The sequence below is a fragment of the Calidris pugnax genome, unplaced genomic scaffold (genome assembly GCF_001431845.1).
Source record: "Calidris pugnax isolate Ruff unplaced genomic scaffold, ASM143184v1 scaffold70, whole genome shotgun sequence".
Lineage (NCBI taxonomy): Eukaryota > Metazoa > Chordata > Aves > Charadriiformes > Scolopacidae > Calidris > Calidris pugnax.
In genome coordinates, this window is record NW_015090862.1 from 8363017 (window position 1) to 8387585 (window position 24569).

The 24569-nt window shown below is 39.3% G+C and overlaps 1 long non-coding RNA gene across 1 annotated transcript; it reads left to right on the forward strand.

The window, feature by feature from the left end:
- Positions 1-1926: 1926 nt before the first annotated feature.
- Positions 1927-23988, forward strand: LOC106889421. Its single transcript, XR_001412309.1, has 4 exons — positions 1927-2066; positions 18368-18479; positions 19495-19535; positions 23780-23988. It is a non-coding gene; the product is annotated as an uncharacterized LOC106889421 (long non-coding RNA).
- The last annotated feature ends 581 nt before the right edge of the window (positions 23989-24569 follow it).

The following is a 24569-nucleotide window of genomic DNA, read 5'->3' on the forward strand; positions in this document are numbered from 1 at the left end:
ACAGTTGAAAATGGTGAAAGTGGTTATGGCAAGAATGGAGCACTACTTACCGAGACCAACAAACTACATTAATATTGTGCATTTTACCTTTATTCCTGTTCTTAGAATGGGGTGAAGTAAGGTTACTATATGTTCTGTTAATTCATGCATGGTTCCACACCAGCTGATTTCTTTTTAGAGGCTACTGCTTTTTTCTGCTCTTAGCAAATATCCCATTAGCAAAAAAGTTCAGAGCTGACCTTCAGATGATGAGGTTGCAAACATAAAACCAAATCCCTCTTCCACCAATGTATGAAAAAGTGTCATATTTAGTACTAATTGCATAATATGAAAGCATTTGCAAGTAATAGGATGGGTAGTTTTTTCTAGACAGCTCAGTGTTTTATTGGCCTGCTTACTATAACAAAAATATTGGAGAATTATCATTTTTCCTCCCTGAATCAGGAAAACCACCAGAAATTAGTAACTTGTATTACCTGGCTCAGTGGTGGTAGCAACGCCACCTGTTTGCTGATCTGTCTTCTTTTAGTGGGGCAAACAGGAGACTGGAGAGAGTGCTCACCAATACAGTTATGTTCTGCTGCAGACTTTTATCTGCTGAGACTTGAGATGGATTGAGAATGACTACCTCCACAGGTCACTTAACAACATGGTAACAATTTTCAGCCAGAGCTAGCCTGAGCTAGCTTGGAGGAGAAAGTATCTGACTCCATTATGTTACACCCTTAAACCATTCAGATTTGTTCTCCAATTTCTGTATAGCAGTCATCCAAATTGCAGAGCAAAAGGTTTTGTGAATAATGTGCAAAGTACAGCCAGGATTCTTTTAAAAATCTAACAGTCAATAAAGTATTCATGCTTTCTGGAATGAAGTTGGGCCTCTATATATCATTGATCCTTTATTAATGATTTCATTTTAAATACTGCTATCTTGATTCACAAAGGAAGCATTTTCCATTTTCCATTGCTCTTCTGTTAAATATCCAAAGGGAGAATTTCCTGCTTACAGAAAAAGTAATTTCACAGATGACCACGATTGCTGAGGGCCAGATTCAGAAAAAGATAATCTTCTCCCCCCTTTCTCCAAAATTTCCTGTCCTTGTTCATTAACCATACACAGCAAGAGATGAAGCAAGCTGTATGAAACATTGTAATTGGGTGTCTCCCACTGATGCCACATTAATATGCCATTAGACTAATATCTTTTACTGACACACAGATACGGTTTTCAGAACAGATCTGGAAACCTGACAAGCTGGATATTGTATTTTAAAAGACTAAAATGATTTGTACATTTCTTATTTGAAAATGTCTTAATTTGCAGGGTGCCTTAAAATCTGGCTGAGACCCTACCATGTTATCACATCACTGTAGAGAGCAGGTTGCCAAAAACACACATGGAGCACTGGGGCACAATGGTGGTAGTGCTAATTGGAAGTCCAAGCAAAAATAATACGACCTCATACTCTAAGCCCTGAAAGCAACTACCCTATATTCCCTGCAAATGAGTTGTCTACGATGTAAGTGCAGCATGTACTGCATGTGTATGGCCATTACTTTCTTTACATGAGGACGTACTATCATCGAAATTTAACTTTCTCCTTAAAGTCATCAGGCAACATGCATTCTTCCATGAAGACATAACCCAAAATTCAAGCACATTCTGTTGGTCCGTTTGAAACCTTTCTACTAGTCTGACAGAAAACCGGACCAGAGCTATAGTTTAGGAACTGTTACTGTGTTAGATTTCTTTTCTAGCATGGGAACACTTGCTGTAAGTCTTATGTTAATTGGAAATGGTTTCAGAGATGGCAGTTCAAGGTTTATGCATGTTGCTCCTTTCTCACAAACTAATCTCAATGGGAAAAGTGTTCAAGGTAGATTTTTGAGGTAAATTTTTGTCTTTTTTTTTAGATGACTGGCAGATGGAAAACCTATTTTCAAGTGAACTTGGAGCATGGGCACTCTCTTGGAGAGAAGGAATAAAAAGAGAGAACTGCAAAAAAAGTTTGAAGAGCCCTGTGCTCCTGAAGGGCTGCCTGCCCTTCATTTTAGCAGCACACGAGGTGAGTTCTGTTTGAACAATTTTGGCATTTCTTTATGCTGAAGAGCTATGTGTTGCTAAGCAACATTTAGCAGTGTGTAAGCACATGGAAGTTGCCTTTGGTACTTTACATAGCTGTGTCGGCCCTCATCCCAGATTCTCTTAGTAAGATGAAAGGTCCTTCAATGAGTTGATACAGGATCAAGGTGTGTAGTGAGAATGGTATAGAGATCAGAAGCTGAGCTCTTTCAAAGCTAAGTGAGCCATAGCAAAGACTACAAGCTAAACTAAAGGTAGGACTTAACTGAGAAACCATCCAAGTGTTCTCACTCCTTTAAACTATGAACTGTCTTCCCAGTTGCAACTGCAGCTTTGTTTACTTTCATTTCTTGTGACAATAAGAATAAAAATCTATTTAAAGTGTTTAAGGGAGTGAATCGCACATTCAAAAGAAATATTTTTTTTTGTGAAGACTAGCATAGATTTGTTATGAAAAGTAAATTGGGTGAAGAGAAAACAGATTGAGAAAAAAGGTACAAGCTATGCCACTCATGAAATTTTATCCAGAGACCTGCAGCCTGAAAACATTCATGTAACTTTAAATTTCCGTTCGAGACTGTCATGAAGTATAAAGAGAATAAAGACACTATTAGGAGAGAATTTGTTGTCTAATGTAGTTGATTTTGCTACATTTTGTACTTTGATGCAGTGCCTATATGATCAGATAGTGTAGCCTGAGGCTTGATGCAGTAGCAGGAACAAGCCCATTCTAGACAGACGTCTTAAAAAATCCAGAGCACAGGGTGCCAAGTTTACCTTCCCATTTCTGAGTGGTAGGAGATGCTCTGTGAAGCAAGATGCCAGCACCATTTGAGAACAAGCAGAGAGTCTGCATTTCTTTCTCCTATGCTGTGACATCCTTAAAGTTAAGGACCATTTCAGCTGTGACACCTTTGTGTTTCCTTAAACCTGTTTCTTTCACTGGTAGCAGAAAGTTGAGAAGAAGCCCTGAGTGCTCTGAAACCAACTATATAGTAATAATTTGGGGTTCTTACCATATCTAAGTTACTAAATCTAGGTTGAGGCTTGACAGCCACACAAGGAAGGTTCTGGGACATACTTTAGACAGCTGTAATTCAAAGAAATCCTAAAATATTCTGTATTATGCATAATACTGTAATGGTTCTTTGTAGTCTTTGGAAGCAGGGGGGTATAAGTATTATAGAATGGCTGCCTCCTAATTATGGTGTGATGTCCCATAGTAATCATAGTTAACATAAACCTGAGGACTGATTCTGTAGGATAAGCTTCTGTCCATCTTCATTCATCCTATATAAATTTAAATAATCAAATGAGCTTGTTATTCAAATGATGAAGAGAGCCAAAGAGATTATAACAAGTTTAACAAGTTTTTAACTTCAGGTAAGTATTAAAATTCTTTGAACTCAGCATTTAAACTTCTTAAGCTTAGCACTTAAGTGTGCACTTACTGTGAAATCTGTGTTAGTTTTTTGTGACAGGGCTTGATAGGCAAATCAAAGGCCTATGAAAAGTTACTGAAAAAATGGTGTCCAACATAACTGGCATGTAGCTGCAGATACTGTAGTTTGTTTTGCTTAGATTATAAACTCCCTGAGGCAGAGGGTCACTGCTTTATTCTTATTTCACACACCTGGCACATGTGTTGTGTCCAGTTGGGGACATTTAAGAATAAAAAAGTCGCATAAATAATGTAGCTGTTTAGAATTTGTCAAAAAATCAGTTACTAAATTTTTTTTCCTGCTTTATATGGTAGTAGATATGTTCCCTGCTATTTGGGTATGCGAATTTAATTGGGGGTGTCATTACATATTTAGTTGCATGGGTTCACTTCTGTGATGAAAAAAAAATCTGATTTTTCTTTCATTTCAAACTCTTACAATGGCAGAAGATGTTCTTACAACGTTAATATGGGAAATATTTTTATGTAATATTATTCAAGTTGATTCCAAAATAAAATTGGCCATTCCAGAGATAAAAAATTACAGTCTGTATTGCCTTCATATACAATTATCAAATATGTAAATTCCACATAGATGTTTGACCTGAACTCAGATCTGCTGCGTACATCAAGATTTGTTCATTATAAACTAATTGCAGAACAATTAATTGGTGTGCAAGGAATTAATTTATTTTTGTTGTTTAAATTCAGCTATTTCTGTCTATAGCATAATATATACAAGGCAATGATCATTGCTTCTTAAATTTTTATGCAAATAAATTACAAAATTAATTGCTGGTTGCACTGAAATTAAGGAGATGTCAGTGTTTCAATAACAAACCTTTATTTTTGGAGGTTTATAAATCAGTTATAAAAGTTCTCTCCAAACACAATAAATAAATTAATTAGCAGGCATTGTCATAGCTGACAAGCGTGTTTGTTTATATCTTTAATGATATCAGGAGTCTTAATCATTTAACATTTTCTAAGTGCTTTGAGATCCTTGAAGGATGGATTCAATAAAGTGCAAACTATTATTAGTATTCTTTTTAATGCATTCATGTTAACAATATATATGCCATGAGGGCTTTTTAAGTCAATTGTGTGTGCTAGATACCACAATGTATCTATTAGAAAATGCCTCATGGAAATTATTAAAGATTCGAGATCTGGTGATCACTTACTTTGACAATTAGAAGAATTGGAAAGCATCCTTTTAAGGAGAAAGATGAACCATTGCCTCCTTGGAGGATGTAAGAATGGGAAAAGAGGATTTCTGTTATATGTACCATAAATTTGGAAAGTCTGATAAAAAACATATTTATATAAAGATATCTGTCTGTCTATCTCTCTCTCTCTCTCTTTATATATAGGTAACTTTATAGATACCTAGGAGATAAATATACACATATATACACAATGGAGACAACACACACTCATATATAAAAAATGTCCATCATTTAGACTTGGATTCAAACCACTTAAGGAGGTTCCAGTTTCATATCATAATGAAGCTGCTGAATGGGTCTGTTTACTCCCTTTTTCCTCTCCTTGTGCCTCCAACTCTGTTCCTAGACGCACTGTTAGCCTTGGTCTGAGTTTGACGTGATCATTCTTGCTGTGGTATGAGCTGGTTCAGGGAGCTAAAGATGACAGGAAGCAGTTCATTTTTTGGAGGGCAGGATTCATTTTCTGCAGGTTTAGCTACCTGAACCAGCCCACTGTGAGCCCAGACAAGTACTGGGGCAGTCAGATGAACAGGAGAGGTATGAAGGTAGATTAGCTTTGTTCTAATGTCAGATTTGGCTGTGGGTTGGGAGTAGTCACTCTGTATTTGCTGGTGGGAGCCAGACCCTTCCAAAAAGTAGGCAGTTCTCAGGCTGGTTGCAAGGTTCCTTCTCCATTGACAACAGAGAAAGAATAAGGTGAAAACCCTATGTTTACATAGCCTTCTCCATTTAATACCTAAAGTTGGATCATTTTAATCTAAAATAAACCAACTTGCTTAAATGAAAAGTATGTATTTTCCTTGGTTTTTTTAGGATTTAAGTTAAAGAGGAATATGCCATTTCTCTTGGGCTTTAAACCCCAAAATAACATTTAAAATGTTCACCAAGTTTTCTCTGCAAGCTATTTAAACATCTGAATAAAAGGAAGAAGACGTATTGTTATTTAGAGCTCCTTGGAGAAACTCCAAGCTTTAATTGCACTTCACTTTCATTTCAGTAAGAATGAATTTGAATGAAAGTGTCTCTGTCCTGTGGTGCTCTTTCATTCCCCATCTTAGTTCCTGTGAAAACAGTGCAACGGCACAGCCAAACTCAGCCAGACCCCCTCCTGCTGTTGATTTAGACATCTCTTTTGGCTCCTAGCTGATTTTCTCTTGTTTTGAGAATAAATTAAAAGCATATTTGAAAGTAGCAATGTCAATTTTCTTAATTATCTGAGACGTGGTGACTATAAATACCACACTACCTATTAAACAAATATATTCAAGAAAGTTCAGTGGTTGATATCCAGACAAATTGACTTTTTACAGAGAAACCAATGGTTGTCTCTGAGATTTTCAGGCCAGATAATGTGTGCACACTGGGTGCAACGTGTTTCTTCTGGGCATGTTGGACCTACTGTTTGTGTACATGCACAGAAAAATGACTGTGTTTTCTAAGAACTTGCTGAACATGTTCTCTGAAGTCCCTCTGTGCATTGCCTAGCTCTTTGGTATCTGCAGATGCACAACAACAAAATCTTTCTTTTCCTTTCAGAAATCATGAGTTGAAAGATAAGACAGTTCTGGAGAAACCCAGGCCTATTTATCTTTTATATAGCTAATGAAAGGAGAACTCTTTCACTGTTTTATGTGTAACCACACTTGCTGAGATCTATGGCAGCGCACTTAAAACAGTTTCCATGGGAAAGCTGATGGCTGAGTTTATCTTAATTTATGCAACACTTGTTTGCTGAGGTCTACATGTGTTTTGATATAGTGTTAGGAGTTCTTCATCAGCTGAGTAAAGAGTGCTTGATGTTCCTTAATACTGTTCTTTTATTCCCAGGCCTGTTGTGACCAGATTTCCTCTTCCCTGCTACAAAGTATAGCAGATTTTCTACTATTTTCAATGTCTTCTGACAGATGAGGTTTCTTGAAATACAGCTGATACTGGAATGTGCTGATACTCACCATAGTATCTGCTATTTTTCTAGTTCTAAACTAAACATATGTGAGAACTTTCTCTTATGAGATAGTCATGTTTGGAGAATGTTCATGTGATGCTGCATATTTAAGACTTACTTTTACTTTACTTTTTTTTTTTTTTTTTTTTTTTTTTTACTTTTGCTTACTATTTAAGACTTCTGGGGACAGATTGTTCAACCATTACATAATCCTAGAAAAGTTAATGACTATGTTCATGAAAGTAAAAATGGAAGGACTGGATTGTAAATTGCATTGCTATAGTGATGAGCCTGGTTGTTTCGTACATATAAACAAAACTTTGAGCTAAATTTAAACAGACATTAGGAGCTGTGGCAACAGACTCTGGAGTCTGTTATTCTGGATCCTAAATGTATGTAAAAACTGCAAAGCCGGGGAAAAATTGACATAACTGTATCTGTCACTTTAACTTAAAAAGAAAAGAAAGAAGGGTTTGTATCTTATGAAGAGCGAGTTCTGCTTTTCTGAAATTAGATCATAGCCCCAATTATACTGCATGTAAATTTCAGACGCTTAAAGCACTCTAAAAGTTATAAAATCCATTTCTGGCTTTTTCAGCTGGTAAAATCACATACAATATATTTTACTTGCCTAAATTTAAAAGCGAGTGGTATATGTTGTTAACACTATAGGTAGTATGCATCCTTAGTGACAGTGATATTTACAGTCAATGAAACAGAAGTGGTTCAATTGTTGTATCTATTTTCCTATGTTCTGTAAAAAATCTTGCATCTTTCTGCCTGTTGGTATGAGGTTGTAGACCTAGATGTTTATGAGTAGCAAAGGAATCCGGGGAATATTTCTCATTTCTTTTTAGGGCAAATCATAGAATGGTTAGTGTTGGAAGGAACCTTAAAGATCTTCTAGTTCCGACTGCCCTGCCATGGGCAGGGACACCTCCCACCTGGCCTTGAAGGTCCAGCCCTGGAGGTCCAGGGATGGGGCACAACTTCTCTGGGCAACCTGTGCCAGTGTCTCACCACCTTCAGACGAAAGAATTTCTTCCTAATATCTAAGCTAAATCTCCCCTCTTTCAGTTTAAAACTGTTATCCCTCATCCTATTGCTACGCTCCCTGATAAAGAGTCCCTCCCCATCTTTCCTGTAGGCCCTTTTAGATAGTGGAATGGGCTATAAGGTCTCCCGGGAGCCTTCTCTTCTCCAGGCTGAGCAACCCAACTCTCTCAGCCTGTCCTCACAGGAGAGGTGCTCCACCCCTCTGGTCATCTTTGTGGCCTCCTCTGGAACTGCTCCAACAGGTCCATGTCCTTCTTATGTTGGGGACTCCAGAGCTGGATGCCTCTCACCAGGGCAGGGTACAGGGACAGAATCACCTCCCTTGACCTGCTGACCATGTTCCTTTTGATGTAGCCCAGGGTAAGTGAGCATGGGGAATTACCAGGAAACAAGGGAATTTCCTTGGGACTTGTCTTTGGAGAGGAAGGAGCAATCTATGTTCATTGACTTCTAGTGACCTGTTTTGTCCAATGCTAGCTGGTTGGTCTGGTTGCTGTTTTTTTAAGCACCTCGTCTGGCCACAGTCTGTTCAGAGAAATTTTTTGCATGTTTTCATGGTGGGAAAGATAGAGCCTGCATCATTGACAGGCTGTGGGACTTATGATTATAATATTGGTGATTTTTAGCTTTTATTTTTAGTAGTATTGCTCAAAGTATTCTCACACACATGAGGAAGTATGGATGCTATTGAACTGTAAACACTGTGAGTACAGTTCTCTGCTAACCTTGCCCAGGAAAACAAAATCTGGTACAGAGAATGGCTACAGGGATTTGGAAGCCTGCCTTATGAAAGAAAGCTGAAATTTTCTTTGGACTAGCAAAACAAAAGCTGAAAGGGCTTAGATTGCTCTCCCCAACAGTCATGAAGTTTGAACATGAAGCTCCTCATGAAATTCAACATACATGTCTTTGCATTGTGATGGATGAGCTTACAGACTCTCTTGGGCTTAATGCAACTCTTAATTTTGCAGTTTGCTCATTACAGATCGAAAAAAAAGCCTTCTAAGATGCACCCACACTGTCAGACACTTTACAGAGACATTAGTTTGTTGTCAAATTATGGAATGTCTTCTGTACGCCTCACAAAATTTGAACCTAGATATATAAAATGTCAATGTATATCAATTAAACAGATATATTTGATTTTCATTATGCAGTTCTATTTCTATTATTTTTTCTAGTTACAATACTTGCTTCAAAACTGGTAATCTCATTCTTGTTCTAGCTTTCCTAAAGCTTTCCCACTGTTAAAACTCATTTCTAAATGGGATGGGTTTGCTTAAATTTTATATAAAAAGATTTTTTTAACCCATGTAACGTCTAATATTTTCATCACCTGTAAACGAAGGAAATTCATCTTTGCAAAATCTTAATGCAATACTAAATGCTGTAGACAGTTCTTTTATAAGATATCAATGTATTGTTCAGTTCATCTACATGCAGAGCTGGGGTAGTGGTATTCAAGAAGCATATGCATGGGCTAATTGGATTTTCCATTTTGCATTACTTCATTGTTGAAAATGTGCAGGCTTAAAAGATTCAAGGTAATAAAACTAGCAGGATGCTACACGTATATGATTACCTCTGTCTTGTCTATGACTTAATCCCAGAGTTAATGTCATTTATTTTTCAGATGTGACAATGACCCATCATCTGTCAAAATATTAAACTGACTCACACTACTGTATTGATTGGCAGAACTGGAAGTGTCCTTAAAGATTTTTTTTCTGGTTTGAAAATTAATGCAACAAGATCTAGTTGATTCTGGGTAGTATATGGCTTTTCTCCTGTGACATGTTAGAACAGCAGGGTGGGTGATGGTATAGAGAATGTTTTTAAAGGTGTCTTTTTTGTTAAGCTCCTTAGTAGCTGAACATTAACAGTAGTTAGGGCTTGGTATTCTGTTGTCAAAGTGCTGATTTGCCTTATTTCTTTCTCTTTACGAGTTGTTAAGATGCACAGCACATGCAGTAAAAACATTAAGTATATAAAAAAAAATAGATTAGGAGAATTAAGGTAGACTTAGAGATTCAAGCAGTTATTTCCACTGAAATTCAGTATCTAGGGCTTGAACACCAGAATTCAGTAGACACCATTGAAACTGCTTTCTACCATTTCAGTACTCCCCATTTTGAAAGTAGTGGAAGGATTGGTACTGCATATCAGCATAACAAAGAATCTTATCCAGCAGTGAAAAATAGATGGGAAAGTGTCAATATGAGAATAGAGCCTCTTATTCTGGATAGCAATTACAGTAGGGCAAAGAAATTGTTTTTGCCTCTAGCATTGTCTAATCAAACATTAGAACTGGGGTCTAGAAACAGACTTGCAGTATGTTCTGCAGCTTTCGGTGTCTTTTCTTCCTATCTTCTTTTTTTTCTTTGAAGGGGAGTTGTTTACTAGTGGTATAATCATAGCTTTGTTTTACTGTGGTAAGGCTGTCAAGTAACACACCAGCAAGAGTCCAGAAAAATCCCCAAAAGGCCACCCAGAGCATTCGTGCAAGTAATCAACAGTGATAAATTTAGCATGAAACATTTGGCCATGTAAGCTGCAGACTGAGAACAATGGATTTCTCCAGCTATGATAGTAGGGACTGGCTGCCCCCCTATCCGCTAATTATCTGTGAAAATGAGGGTTGGGGGTTGCTAGCAGGATTAATTACTTTGCAACTGCTGAAAATTATGGTGATTTTGAGAAAGTAGCAGTCAAAGAAAATGTCTGTAAATGTTTGCCAAAAATAGCACAGCTAATAGTTGGCCATGTTTCAAAGTTTCAAGCAAAACGTAACTGCCATTTCAGTATTGCTTGAATGGTGAACAAGCTGAACTAGCAACACGAGCGCTATGGCAGCCTGAGGTGGTAAAAGCCCTCAGGAGATGCTTGAAGATGTCCAAGCATCTATTATTTTCCCCACTAATCTAGTGCTCTTGTGGCAGACAGAGGCCATGATATGGAGATGGTCTTTGTCTGTGCAGATGTGGTCGTCTTCCACCGTTTCCTGGAGACGTGCTAATACGGGAAACAGAGCCAATGGGAGATGAACAGTGAAAATACGGCAAAGATTTTCTTCCAGGGCAGGTATTCTATGACAGATGATAACCTGGGCCCACATTCTGTTCTTATATGTGCTGGAAATTTCTTGAGCGCATGGAAAGAATAGAGATAGTATTAATGGTCCCCATTTACTCTATCAGTTTAAGCAAAAGCATAGTCATCTCATTTACCTTCTCCAGAAGATATCTAGCTTTACTAGTTCAGGGAAAGGGAAATACTGTAAACAGACTGAGAATTGTTCAGGTCTATAAGGGCCTGCTCTTTTGTGGAGGCTTCTAGCCTATAGGTCCCTCCTGTCAGTGGGCAATTTCTGGGTTTTTATCCTGGATGTGTATCATTGCACAATTATTCTAGCTACTTTTAGGAAAGATTTGTGCAAAGCATACTCAGTCCTTTGTTTTATCGATAGTTGTAATTACAAAATGAACATAGCCTCAGAGTAAAAGTATATTTTAAAAAACAATGAAACTTGAAAAAGAAGACTGCAAATATTCATAGCTCCCTTAGCGATGGTCTTGAAAAAATTCAGCAGTATATCTTTCTATTACACTGTACAACCTTTGAGGCAGACATCTCTATCACATGCAGACCACAGTATATTAGACAGCACACTGAATTCTGCATTAATGACGTTCAAATAGTCCTCACAACTCATGATATTGCTTGAGCAGTGGGAACAGTTTTCTGTGAGGCTTACTGCCAAATCTTTCACTTTTGTTATTCTCTTATGAAACTGTAGCAATTTAGCACAAGCCTGTACTAAAAGCTCACATTTTATATACTCAAGAAGTGCAAAAATCAATGCATGAGCAGGCAGAGAAATACTAAAATGCTTGTAGTCTGAAAGGGGGCTACCTGCAAACCCATTTCATCAGTCTGGCTAAGTACCCCAAAGTCAGGAAGCTTATCTCATCCTTCCAGACTTCTTGATGATGAAAATCTCACAAAAACAAAGGATTTCTGAGACTTCATGATTTCAGTCATTCAGAAAATACCACAAGAAGCACTTCTGCTTCTTTCATATTGCATTTTTTGCAGTCAGCAGACAAAACAGACAATGAGAACACTGAACAACTCTTAAAAAAGTAACCTTTTTTAAAATCCCTAATATTTTTGGCTTGATTCTAATGACAAAAATGAAGTAATCCCATTCCTGCTTTTGACACAGCTGACTGAACCCTGCTGAGAATGAGTGTTCACACTTGCTTGCTTCAGTAAGTAAGACATGAAAAGGATGTCAGGGACCAAATTCCAGCCAGGTGTAAATAGGTGTAATTCTACTGAGATCAAGGGAATTTCACCCCAGAGATTTTTAGAGCCTTTCACAGATGCAAATTAAGTGACCTTTCTGGTTCCACTTTACAAATGTTTTGTAATGAAAACAGAATTGGTATGAAACTTCATTATTATGGCAAAGCATTTCATACTGTGACAATCCAGCTCCCTTCAGACAGAATAAATGCAAGACATCGACTGAAGTGAATGGCAAAATTGCCCATTCCTGAGGGCGTTTCAACCCCGAATTTCTTGACTGTGGGATGTTCCCTGATCTGCCTACCTCCCAATAGGTCCTTAGCTTGTCCATACAAAGTGTTTTGGCATCCTGTCATTTTCCTAAGAGACATTTCGTCCTTTGCATTCCAACTTTCCATATATGCTGCAGCATTTAAAGAATGATTTTTCAAAAGATGTCCCCCAGTGAATAAATAAATATAACAATAACCATACTCAAAGTTATTCCAATTCTAGAGGAATTACTGGTTCTGACTGTTCTGGCCACGGTGGAGGGAAATCTTTGAAACCTATCAGTTATCTCAGAAAAGAGAATTGATCGTTTAACTGTGCCCAGGCTCCTACCACAGAGCCTGGATTGCGGCAGGACAGAGAACCATGAGAAGTGCATTCATCCACACATGGTACACTCCTCTCCTCCCATCACCCACCACAAGAACAAATCCTGGAGACTAACTCCTGGTCCCTTTTCATAGGCATTTCAGAATATGAAGCATTTCTTAAAATGATCCCCAATTCAGCTCAACAGATTATTAGCTAAAACAGTCTCCACAAACTGAAACTAAGCTTTAACCAGAAACAAATTCCTGAATTGCATTTCCTTGAAATTTTGTTGCCATTTATTTGTCTCTGCATGCATTTAAGAGTAATAACTTAAAATATTAATAGTTTAATGATACTAAAATAGAAGAATAACTTGAAGAACAATGCTAAAGTATCCAGAGACATTGCTATATTTTCACTTTTCAAAGGAAGATTCAAGCCAGATCACAAAGAGCCAGAACACTTATGAAAATCTACTCATCATTGTGTCCCAAAATAAAGCAGTATGTATTTCACGCCTCCTGATGGAATTGTATCCTGTAAATTTCCCAGACTAGATTTTTTACATGTACCTTTAAGTAAAAGAAGCACCTGAGCTACTATTTGCTGATCAAAACCAGAGCAAAGCTCAGTTTGCAGTTCAGCCACCTCTAATCAGTGGAAGTTTAAAGGGCTTTTGAAAGACTGAACAAAGAGCATGTGGCTAAGACGGAGTGCTTGTCAACTCCAGGGAATAATCCAACAGTTGCAAGCCAGAGTCAATCTGTTCCTTGCATGACGGCACAGATACAGCCGCAAGCAAAGGCCATTCAATTTACTGAGAAATGTGGAGTCAGCTATGACCAGATTCAGGGAAATACGATCCTTTGTGTTTGAGGTACCTGCTAGAAAGAACTTGTGCCATGGCCATATTTAATGCTCCAGATGGCATAGTTTCTCATGAAATGGTGTTGCTGCAAGCCCTTCACATTCATCCTGCAACACATTGCTAGGCTATACATCTCCTGCAGTAATGTTTTCTTCAGCCAGAAAAAGGGAATTTTTAAATGATGCTGAAACTATTAACAAAGAAAGCTTATGCTTCTTTCCTATGCTTAATTACATACAAAAATAACATTACCAAGAACAGATTGCAGAGACAGAAACCCCAGCATTCAGGCTTTCCAGAGCCTCTGTTGCTGTCCAGCTTTAATTTTCTACGCTTTCTTCTCGGGCATATGCATTTTGATTTAGTGCAATATTTTTACCACTGGACCCCAGCCACTCTTAGTGCAGTGAATGTGAGATGTTCAGTGCTTTTTTCTCTTCTCATGGCTGACATTGTATCTGGACCCCGCCCTGGAGATAAAATTCATCATTCTCCTACGGGCTTCTCTATGATGCAGATCACCTGGCAAATAAAATTTCAGACCAAAGGATTAAAGTTTGGCAGAGTTAAATAGTATTTGAAAATAGGGTGTTAAAATGGGAAACATCAGCACACTCATTGATAGGAGGCACTACCACTTCCACCTGTGTTAAAATTTTGCCGTTGGAATGTATTTAAAGTGACTTCAGCTATAGCAGGCTATTTTGCCCATTCCAGAATAGGTCAGCAGGGTAACTGAACAGCAGCAAGGTTTCAGGATTGCAAAGAACTAATGTCTAGGGATTGATCTGAATCAAACTTAAAACTCACATATAGATAAAAACATCGACCAGCTAATTCCTAGAGTACTTGATGAGATAAAAATGCCTGTTTTCAAATTAGTTACTGCCAGGAAAGTGGCTGTAGAACATAAGCAGTTGTCACACCTTTAAGAATATATAGGCAGCCATATCTTTTGCTATGAATGCTCACTCAGTGTCATCAAAATGCAAAGATATCTACTGTGACTGTAGCGTAATGAAAATGGTCTAAACATTATCAGTAGTATGTACAGATGTATAAAATGCCAATTATGAACAGAAATGCATGTTTCATACTAAATTACATAAATAAATGGGGAGCTTTAGGGCTATGAAGTGAGCCTGTCTGTGCCTAGTCAGAGGAGGAAGTTAATCCCCCAAATCCATGGAGACTGTAGTTTAAAAGTCAGCCTTCCAAAGTCTTGCTGTTAATGGTGCAGCCTAGACAGAGCACTTAGTTCTCCTGGCTCTTTGTCTGTGATAATTCACCTCCAGAGCAATATTATAGATCAGTCACTCTGAATCAATAATATTTGCATGCACTTATGTGTAGTTCATGCTAAGGAGGGTAAGCCAGAGCTAATCAAGCTAAAACATCATTTGTACACTTGGCAGCTCCCTGCTAACTTTGAACAGTCCAGTACATTAAAGCATAAGGATCAAAAGATCTAGAACTGAAATAGTGAGGACAGCTGATTTTTAAATGGAATGACTATAAAAGTCAAGTGCCTCATGAAAGCATATGGGTTTCTACAAAGCTAAATGACAGATCTTGCTAATACCCAAATGCAGGCAATAAATTACCCACAACCAGCCAATACTTCTCAGATCTCCCTGGCTAACAGTATCTGAACACCTCCCACGTATTTAAAAACCAAAATAATTCTTTTTCAGAACCTGTAGGAAGAACAGCTTGATGGATATCTACTATCTGTTTGATCACAAATGAGAGCAAAGATCAGCCTCTATGCTAATCAGGATTTCCTAGTCTGTGAAGAGATTATTTTTCAGATCAGCTTGATTTATTGTATTTAAGACCCTCACATCAGGATACCATATACCTATACCAAGCTGCAGCTGTATTTTGTTCCCCTTTATAAAAAATTGTAGCACCAACAGTGCTTTAAATAAGAGCATCTTATTAATGAAGTGCATATGCAATTATACAGGTCCTAGATTTGGGGGGAGGTACATTCACTGTGTCTGCATTTAAGATGGTACACTTACATGTAAAGAGCCTCTCCTTCTTATCACTTGCAGATATTTAGAACCTATTTATGTATAAACTATTTAACCCTTCTGAATCCAATCTAGATTTGCCATTTCTCTGTAGAGAACTCACAGCTTTATCTCTGCATTCCAGACCTGTCTCACTCTGGTCAAAATAAAATTGGTCTGTCTTCCCAGCATTCCCTGTAGTTGTCTGGCCATCACCTTGAACCGAACAGGACTAAAATGGAGCTTTTAATCTTTCTCTCCAAGCTTCCTCCCTGTCACGTCCTTCTTTAATCACCATGGACAACAGTCAGTCCCATTTGTTAATCAGGCCAGTAACTGGAGTATCATGCTTATCTTGTAATGCTTTCTGGGTCCTCACAGTCATATTATATCTACATCTTGCAAAGTTGGATTTTGTTGTTGTTTGGATGTTTTTTTTAAATCTTAGACATACGCTCTCCAGTACTGCCTACACAGCTAAAATTCTCATCCGGAGACTCTCCATCTCGCATCTTGATTACTGCAGCATCCTGTTTACTGGCATTGCCAATTCATTTTGCTCTATCCATATCCACCTAGAACATTGCTATAATGGCTATTTTCCTACCTTGTTGTTTTAACCATATCCTTGCAGGACAAATGCAGGCAGTAGAGTTTCATTTGGGCAGCAAAGAGTTCCCTTGTATCTCTTTTACACCAAGTAAATGAAGGTACCCTATTTTATTTAGCACTACTTGACTAGTTTCCGTCTCCTAACACACCGAGGACAGTTTGAATTCATTTCCTGCCCCTCTTGCTTCTTTCTACAGTCTGGCTTGTGGTGGTTTACCCCTTGTACTTTTCAAATGAACATCCAATGGTCTTTTCTCTGTTCCTTTTATGCACAGAAAATATGGTCAAAGGGATTTCACAGAGGTGCTTCATTGTTCTGCTTAAATAGCTAAATTGCCATCATCTGTACAAAAATAATATCATGTTGTTAGTGTACGATGCTGCCACTGATCATACTGACAAATATTATTTCCTGAGCATATCCCTTCTTTCTGCTTGAGAACATCTCGATTCTTTCCTTAAACACAGACTGTGTGCTCCCTGGGGCAAAGACTATGTTTGAGACATGGTTAATGGGGTAGATCACCCACCTGTGACTACTAACTGTAATAAAAAAAAATAAAATGGACTGGTATACATGTTTCTTATTTTGATATTCCATGACTCCAGATATGGAAAATACACAGTCTATCAACACAAATGTTAGGTTTATGCCCCATCCAAACCCACCTGCTTCAATACTGTTTATGGAATAATGCTTCAGTATCTACACACATGAAAAATTGAACCTTTTCAACATGTATGCTTAGAGGATTGTGCTTACAACTCAGGGATACAATAGCCATGAATAATAAAGTGTGTGTACATCAGGTGGAGAGAAATTTGGAAGGAGAAGGCAACCTGCCTCTATTAGTATGTTCTCTGTATCAGATACAGTAATAGCAATGATTATGAATCTCAAGAAAACATTTTTTCATTAAGGAGAGGAGAAAAGACAGAAAACTTAGATCTTTTGCCAGCATTCACTACAATCTTCAAATAATCTGATCTGGGGAAAATTCCAAAATTAATACTGTCAAACTGAGCAGCAGATGTTGAAAAAGAGTCAGGCACTGCAAGAAAATTGATGTGCCAATGAAAATTAGACAGACAGGAAAGTCTCACTAAATAAAACCCAGCAGGTTACAGGGGCACAAAAAAAATAGCTTACATCATCTAGCCAGTTCATTTTTATGTAACCATATTAATGTTTATTTTTCCTTTTTTATATGTTATATGTATATTTGTGTAGTAAAACCAAATCTTCTATATGCTATTTTAACCTTCTGCAAAAGTCTTTTCTCTGTTCACTGGAGTCTCAGCCAGATTGGCTTCACCTTACTTGTGAGACTTTCTATGCTGTCTTCAGACTTGTCAACACACACTTCTCTTCAGCACCCATTGTTTGCCTTTGTATCTGGGTGTAGACAAAGAGGCTTCAGTTGATTGTTTTCAAGAATATGAAATAAATTTGCATACATCAGAGCAATGGGTTTCCATTTCCAGAGGCTAAGCCAAGAAACAGCTGAATTTAGAAGCAGGCTTGTTGGCCGGGGGGGGACTGCAGAATCAGTCGGTAAGTGGTAATGCACAGCATAGGCACTTTTAGGGTATAGAGTTTATGTTATCCATAGATTGTTCAGACAAGAGCCCAAATATTGGAATGGTGTCTGCAGATTTGGAGATTCTTTTGCCAGCTACAGCTGCTGGGCCTCTCATTTAAGTTGTTAAAACAGATGTGATTAGGTCAAACATTTTTGAGCCAAAAGCTTCACAAATGTAATAATTTGAAAACCAAAAAAAGACTAATCTTCTGTGTCTTCTAACTCATCTCATGTTTTCTCTCGAATAGCAGCTGCTGCTTTAAGTTCCACACAGCATTATTATTTTTGTTTCCCTGGTTTGACTCATTTCTTTTGGAAATAGTTCTCTTAGCTTGTTTTTGGCAAGCAGAAGTCTGGCCTGGCTGTGGATTTTTCTCTCGCTCTCACTCACTCGCATACTTTGCTTCCTTTGCTGTTTTTCCAGCTTTTTAGCTGTTCCTCCTTCTGCCATACTTGCTACAAGGACTGGGCGCTCGTGCATTAGCATCAGGCAGTATCTTCTGACTGTATCCTGGTATCTATGTACTGACTCTATCAACACATTAACAAATAAAGGCATGTTAAGAGATTATTTTGTCTTCTGGGATGTGAAAAACAACTTAAAAAAAAAATCACCCTGTTTCTGTGTGTGTGTGTTAGAACCGTGAGAGGAAGACAGTTCCAGGCTTTGGACCAAATAAAGACATTTGCTGAATGTGAGCCAAGACCCTTACCGGATGGCAAACCTTTCAGCTGAGATGGATTAGGATAGGTAAGCAGCAGCGTGCAGACTAACTATTGCACTGGCAAGCTTCTGAGCTTTCCTGTCTTATTTTAACTGATCTCTTGTTTTTCTGGGATATGTATGAGTATGGGTTATAAAGGTGCAGATTGCCAGAGACAGAGGCAGGAATCCACACAGGACAGTGTACAGTTTTCCCTTGGAGGCAGCGCAGTGGAAGTTTTTCATCAGTGACATGCAAGTAGGGACTGTGCCACTACAACAGTGATTTCACTTACCAATGCAAGGGTATAAGGAGCTTTTCCTGGATACTTCACATATGTATTGTGTCAATAGCATCCTACTGTCTCTATTATCTGATAACTATCCAGAAGTTCCTCTTCAATGCCAGAAATTATTCCTCCATAGACTTAGCCTCATGCCATTCTTTTCCCAGGCTCATCGCTCCATTCTATGCAACCCAGAACAAACCTTAGATAAAACTTAGCACTAAAAGAAAGTAGAAATCACTAAAAAGAAGCTAATTCCTGTGTTTAGTCAAAAGACTGCATAGGAATAAGGAACAAGTAAGAACCAAATCCATGTCTCACTGGAGTTTAAAGAAAGGTTCATCAGAATTCTTCCCAGTTCTTGTCCCTTCCTCTGCCTCTGGGTAGCAGCAAAGACAAATATAGCAAGTTTTATTACAAAGCTCATAAAATTCAACACGTCATTAAAAAAAAAATCACAAAAAACCAACCAGGAACTGTATTTTGATTTTTATAGAGTGGAGTCCCATCTCAGTTGTAGTAATGTTTAAACATTGCAAAATTTTAGGCTCAGATGTGAGTTTTTCATTTGGGTAAGCCTGGAACAGCAAGTGAAAGAGATGGATGTAAAAGTAAGGAACCTTGGAGCAGCTGTAGATGCCCACAGAGTAATGCAGAACAAAGTGGGTCATTCTGAAAACTCTTTGGCAGACAATCAGGTTCTGAAGTTGCTGTCAAGCTTGGAGAGTGGCAGGATGAATGAATGGTATCAATACATTCTCTGTTCTTCATTACAGGATGTTTTCCTGAATTGATTACAACCTGGTGGAGCTGCTGGGTAAGTTAATGGATTTAGTGGGGTAGGGAGAATACCAGTGAGAGAGCAGAACAGTTTTTATGTATCCAATTTGAAATATCATAAGAGATCTGATTTTCCCAGCCTGAGATTCAGGCCACTGAATCCGGAACAGAGCTGACTGGAAAAGCATATATTTTGCTTAAAGTGTTGCTTTGTGTTAAGCATGTACTTAACAATTTTCCCAAACTGGTACTTCTCTCAGGTTTTATTAGCACTCTTAGCACCCTAAATAAGATTGGAGTAAAGAAAGAAAGCATAATTTCTCTGACGAATACGTCAGCTAAATGTCTTTCTTTTTCCCTGAAGAAGGTTATAATGTTGGGTTTTTTTCAGATCTGCAGAGGAACTGAAGTGATACATGAGCACTTAGCAATAAACATTTTTAATGGAGACCCCTATCCCCAGCTTAATTTCTGCCTTCAGTCATATTGCATTAATCAATACTAGTGATGTTCCTAGCAGTTTCATGGCACCCTGTGAACAATTTTGCTGCTTGGAATTACAGAAACGTGCCTTGAGTGTATTTTGATACTCAGATTTAATAACAGGGGATCCAATATTGATTTTAATGGGAAATTGTTTGCGTATGAGTGTGCACATCTGTCTTTTCTGTGCACCAGTTTCCTGTGCACTGAGTAGTCATGCTCCAGTCCAGCACTTGTAACTGTTACAATACCGAAAGATTATCAGATATAGTGTAAACCATGACAACAGTGATTAGAGGAAAGTGATTAACTGACTAATATGACCTTGCTTCACTGCAAATTATTTACAAGTTCCCCAGATGTCGCATCCAGTGTTACACACATGCAATTTCCACTAAGCGTTCTTGGCAGCGTATTTACAAAATTTAGTCTGTAACACTGTCTATCACATGATATTATTACTCTTTGTTTGGATGGGTTTAGGTCTTAAATCTGGGCTTCTGAAGCCAATATTTGTAGTTACTTGTAATTCCTTTTCTGAGTGAAATGCGCCCATGGGAAAACAGGCAAGTGGAACCTTAAACAGGCAAATGAGAACTGTAAGTTTAGAATATGCTTTCTGCTGGTAATATTTAAAATTATTCAAAATTGCATAGTTGAATTTGATTTTCAGTGAAAAGTGCTACTTCACCAACAGCCAGAAAGAGACATATGTGCTATTCAAACCCATTTGAAGCCATTTTTAGAGGGCCTTACATGGATTAGGGCCTGCTGGTGAGTTCAGCCCCAGGGAGCAACCTTTGCATGTTACTTTGCTTTGAGCTGTGCATCGGTCCTAACTTTTAGCTGACTTTCATCAAAGCATGAGTGAAAAGTAATTTCAAAAAATCTCTAGAAGCTATTTCAGCACTGTATTTAAGTGAGTATTTTAAGAGGTTTTCTCAAACTGCACTTCTAACTGCTAAAACAAGCCACAGCACAGAAATGTTTATAAGTATGTGTACTTATTCACTACTCATGGCTCAAGAAAAAATATACTAATGACATTCACATAAAATTCAGCCTAATTATTTCACAGGCTGATAAGTTGCAGTATTTAAGGAAAGGTTAGGGGTTCTTGAGTTTAGAGGCAGCCAAATTAAGGAAGAAAATTTAAGTAGTTGGTCAAATTTAATTTTTAATGGTTCACAAATTTCCAGGCAATAAACACACCTTTTTTAAAAAAAAAAATAATTGAGAGCAGATTATTCCTTGGCATATGGGATCTGAAGGTTCTCAGGTGTGTTCTTAGAGTAACTTTCCTTTAAACAATATACTTTTATACGGTCCTCCGAAGCTCTGCTTACCAATACATATCAGGTCAACACTCAACCTTTGAGTGAGTCAGGAAAATATCACTGCCTTTCTTCTCCCACTACATGATGACATGAGAGCAGACAAGTAACACTGTACTGAACTCGATGATCTTTCACAGCAGTATGGCCTTAGACCTTCTGCTTTCTATGTAGGTTAATAGAAACCTCTTCCTGCAGGTAACTGACTTTCTATGTAAGAGGATTTTTTGTTATTATTTACTAACAAAAACAGACATTCAAAAGCTATATCCATATAAATTACTACAGACTGCTCCTATAAAAAGTACTTAAATTAAAATATAGCATGGATAACTATTTTCTTTAATAGCAATACCTTACATTTATTAAAGATATTTTCAGTTACAAAACCCTTCTGTAACTTTTCTCAGCCATAAGCTTTCAGCAAGGACTATAGCCATAATATATGCACCTCCATCATATGGATAAAGTGTTTGTATTAAATTTAAAAACTATTTTAAAAATGATTGCACAATAAGGGTGCATAAATCACTGGAGTTTGCAGTATCTCACTACACATACACAAGATTTGTAGAGGGGTTATATTCAATATTCATAAAATTAAAGAAAACCTTATTAAATCACAGCACCTCTACTACTATGAAGATAAAGAGTGCTGTCTTGAGTAATATTTACAGATGCACCTTTGTACATAGACCAAGAGGATAATTCATAGACTTTTAGATAACACAGAGCACAGATTGTCTTACATGGAAGCAAATTCTGCCATTTTGCCTGACCCATATAGTTCAAGACATATGCATCCTGGGGGTCACAGGTAGCACTTGCTCTGTATTTGTTGCTGTTGTGTTGTGGAAGCAGCAGGAGCTGCCACTGAGAGAGGTGTGAGTATGTTTGTCCATGCTGGAGAAACTGGGGGCATGGGAGGGATAGTTACCACCAAGTAAGGACGCAGGTGGCCTGTACATGTGGCCCTGGGCCTGGGTCCCCAAGGCTGATTATACAAACATGACCAGCATTTTACTGTGAGCTGTAAAAATAAAGGAATTAAACTGTTCTCCACAAGTCCTGTGAACAGCAAAAGGACCAATGTGTCATTCTTGCAAATGAATTTAGACATAGGGAAACATATTCCAACAATAAAGATAAGTAAGCACTAAAACTGGTTACCTGAGGATGTTGAAGGGAATGGAACGTCAGAGGCTTTTAAGATCATGTTGGACAAATGATTCTCAGGCACAGCAGAAGAAATGATCCTGTGATTTGGCCGAGGGACAGGATTAGATCAGTCTCACAGTCCTTTGTAGTTTCTGTTCTGTGAGTTCTGGCTCAAGAAAGACAAGCTGGGGTACAGCAGTTGCACTGAGGGCCAACCTCCTCTCCCTTTCCTCTTCTTCGCTCCCAGCTCTGCTAAATCAGCATCTGTCTAGTTGGGCAGATGTGTATGTACACATACACAAAAGGGGCAGAACAGGATTTGCACTCTCATGTTGTAAAACACAGCTCAAGGAAGTTAAGAGGAGAGCAGCATGCATAATGAGACTGATCATCAGGAGACCAAGCAAATTAGTACTGCTTTGCTTGAAACTCTAGTCAGCAAAGCAGATCCAGAGAGCAGTTGCTGTCCCGCTGCCAGCAGTAAAATAGGCCCCAGCCGGAGTCACCTTTTCTCCCCAGACTCAGAAGCATGTAGAAGAGGTGACCCTCTCCGGAAGCACAAGGAATCACAGAGCATCTGCTCTCCCTCACGCCATCTGGGCTGGGGAAGTGCTAATCTGAGGCTGGATGGCACATCAGCTGCTCCCAGCAGTGTCAGGTTGGTGAAGATGTCACCACAGCCCTTCCCTCCCCTCGCTGAAGTGTCCCTGCTCTGTGCTGCACCTCCCTCAGAGCTTCGAAGTGTCCCTCCCCCTGTGCTGCTGTCACCCCTCTCTCCTCTGCCCACTTGCAGCAAGGCTGTGGACGTTGGAGCACGTAAGGCACAGTCAGAACAGTGCTTCTGTTCCTGTTGCATCTGCGTAAGTCGTGGCTGCACTGCTAGGCAGAGATGAGGTAAATGATAGCTTGCGCCATCCCACTCGGTTATCAGGTGGCCCCCAGCTGCTCCAAGGCAGGCCTCAGCCTGGCTCAATTGGCCTTGTCAGGCCAGGAAAGATTTACGGGCCCTCAGGTCATGCTGTGTAGAAGTGCAAAAATAAGCCGCAAGACAACTTCTTAGGAGGTGAAACAGCCCTGGCAGGTGATACAGGCTCTGTGTGAGACTCAAAACAAACGGGAAAGCACCCTCGTGGTGTAGGGTCCAGTCAGTGCTTCTCAGTGTCTTCCTTAGGCTGAGGCGGACACCATTTTGGAAGCCAGGCCTTGCACCCTGGTGGTGGGAAGGGCACTGCCCACAGCCACAGCCACCTCCTGCTGCCTCAGCACCTCCCCTGGGCCCTGATGGCAGCTGCTCTCTCTCTTCCAGAAGGCTCTCAGAGGCCCATGGGCTCCACCAGGATGACATGCTGACGAGCGGCCCCATAATGACAGGAAAGTGTGAGGTGCTCCAGGATTCCTGAAGCCAGCGAAGCGCCATTGTGCCCGATGGACTCATCTCCTCCAGGTCTCGTCTCCCCAGAGGGTTCCCTGGCACAGCACAGGCCTGAGGTGGCACACAGGCCTCCTGTCCCCGTCACAGCCAGTGGGGCTGGCAGTGCCCCTCCTGATCTAGTGGGGAAGGAATGAATTAAACCTGCCCTTTTGCAGAAACTCAGGGGCAGAACAGGATTTGCACTCTCATGTTGTAAAACACAGCTCAAGGAAGTTAAGAGGAGAGCAGCATGCATAATGAGACTGATCATCAGGAGACCAAGCAAATTAGTACTGCTTTGCTTGAAACTCTAGTCAGCAAAGCAGATCCAGAGAGCAGTTGCTGTCCCGCTGCCAGCAGTAAAATAGGCCCCAGCCGGAGTCACCTTTTCTCCCCAGACTCAGAAGCATGTAGAAGAGGTGACCCTCTCCGGAAGCACAAGGAATCACAGAGCATCTGCTCTCCCTCACGCCATCTGGGCTGGGGAAGTGCTAATCTGAGGCTGGATGGCACATCAGCTGCTCCCAGCAGTGTCAGGTTGGTGAAGATGTCACCACAGCCCTTCCCTCCCCTCGCTGAAGTGTCCCTGCTCTGTGCTGCACCTCCCTCAGAGCTTCGAAGTGTCCCTCCCCCTGTGCTGCTGTCACCCCTCTCTCCTCTGCCCACTTGCAGCAAGGCTGTGGAC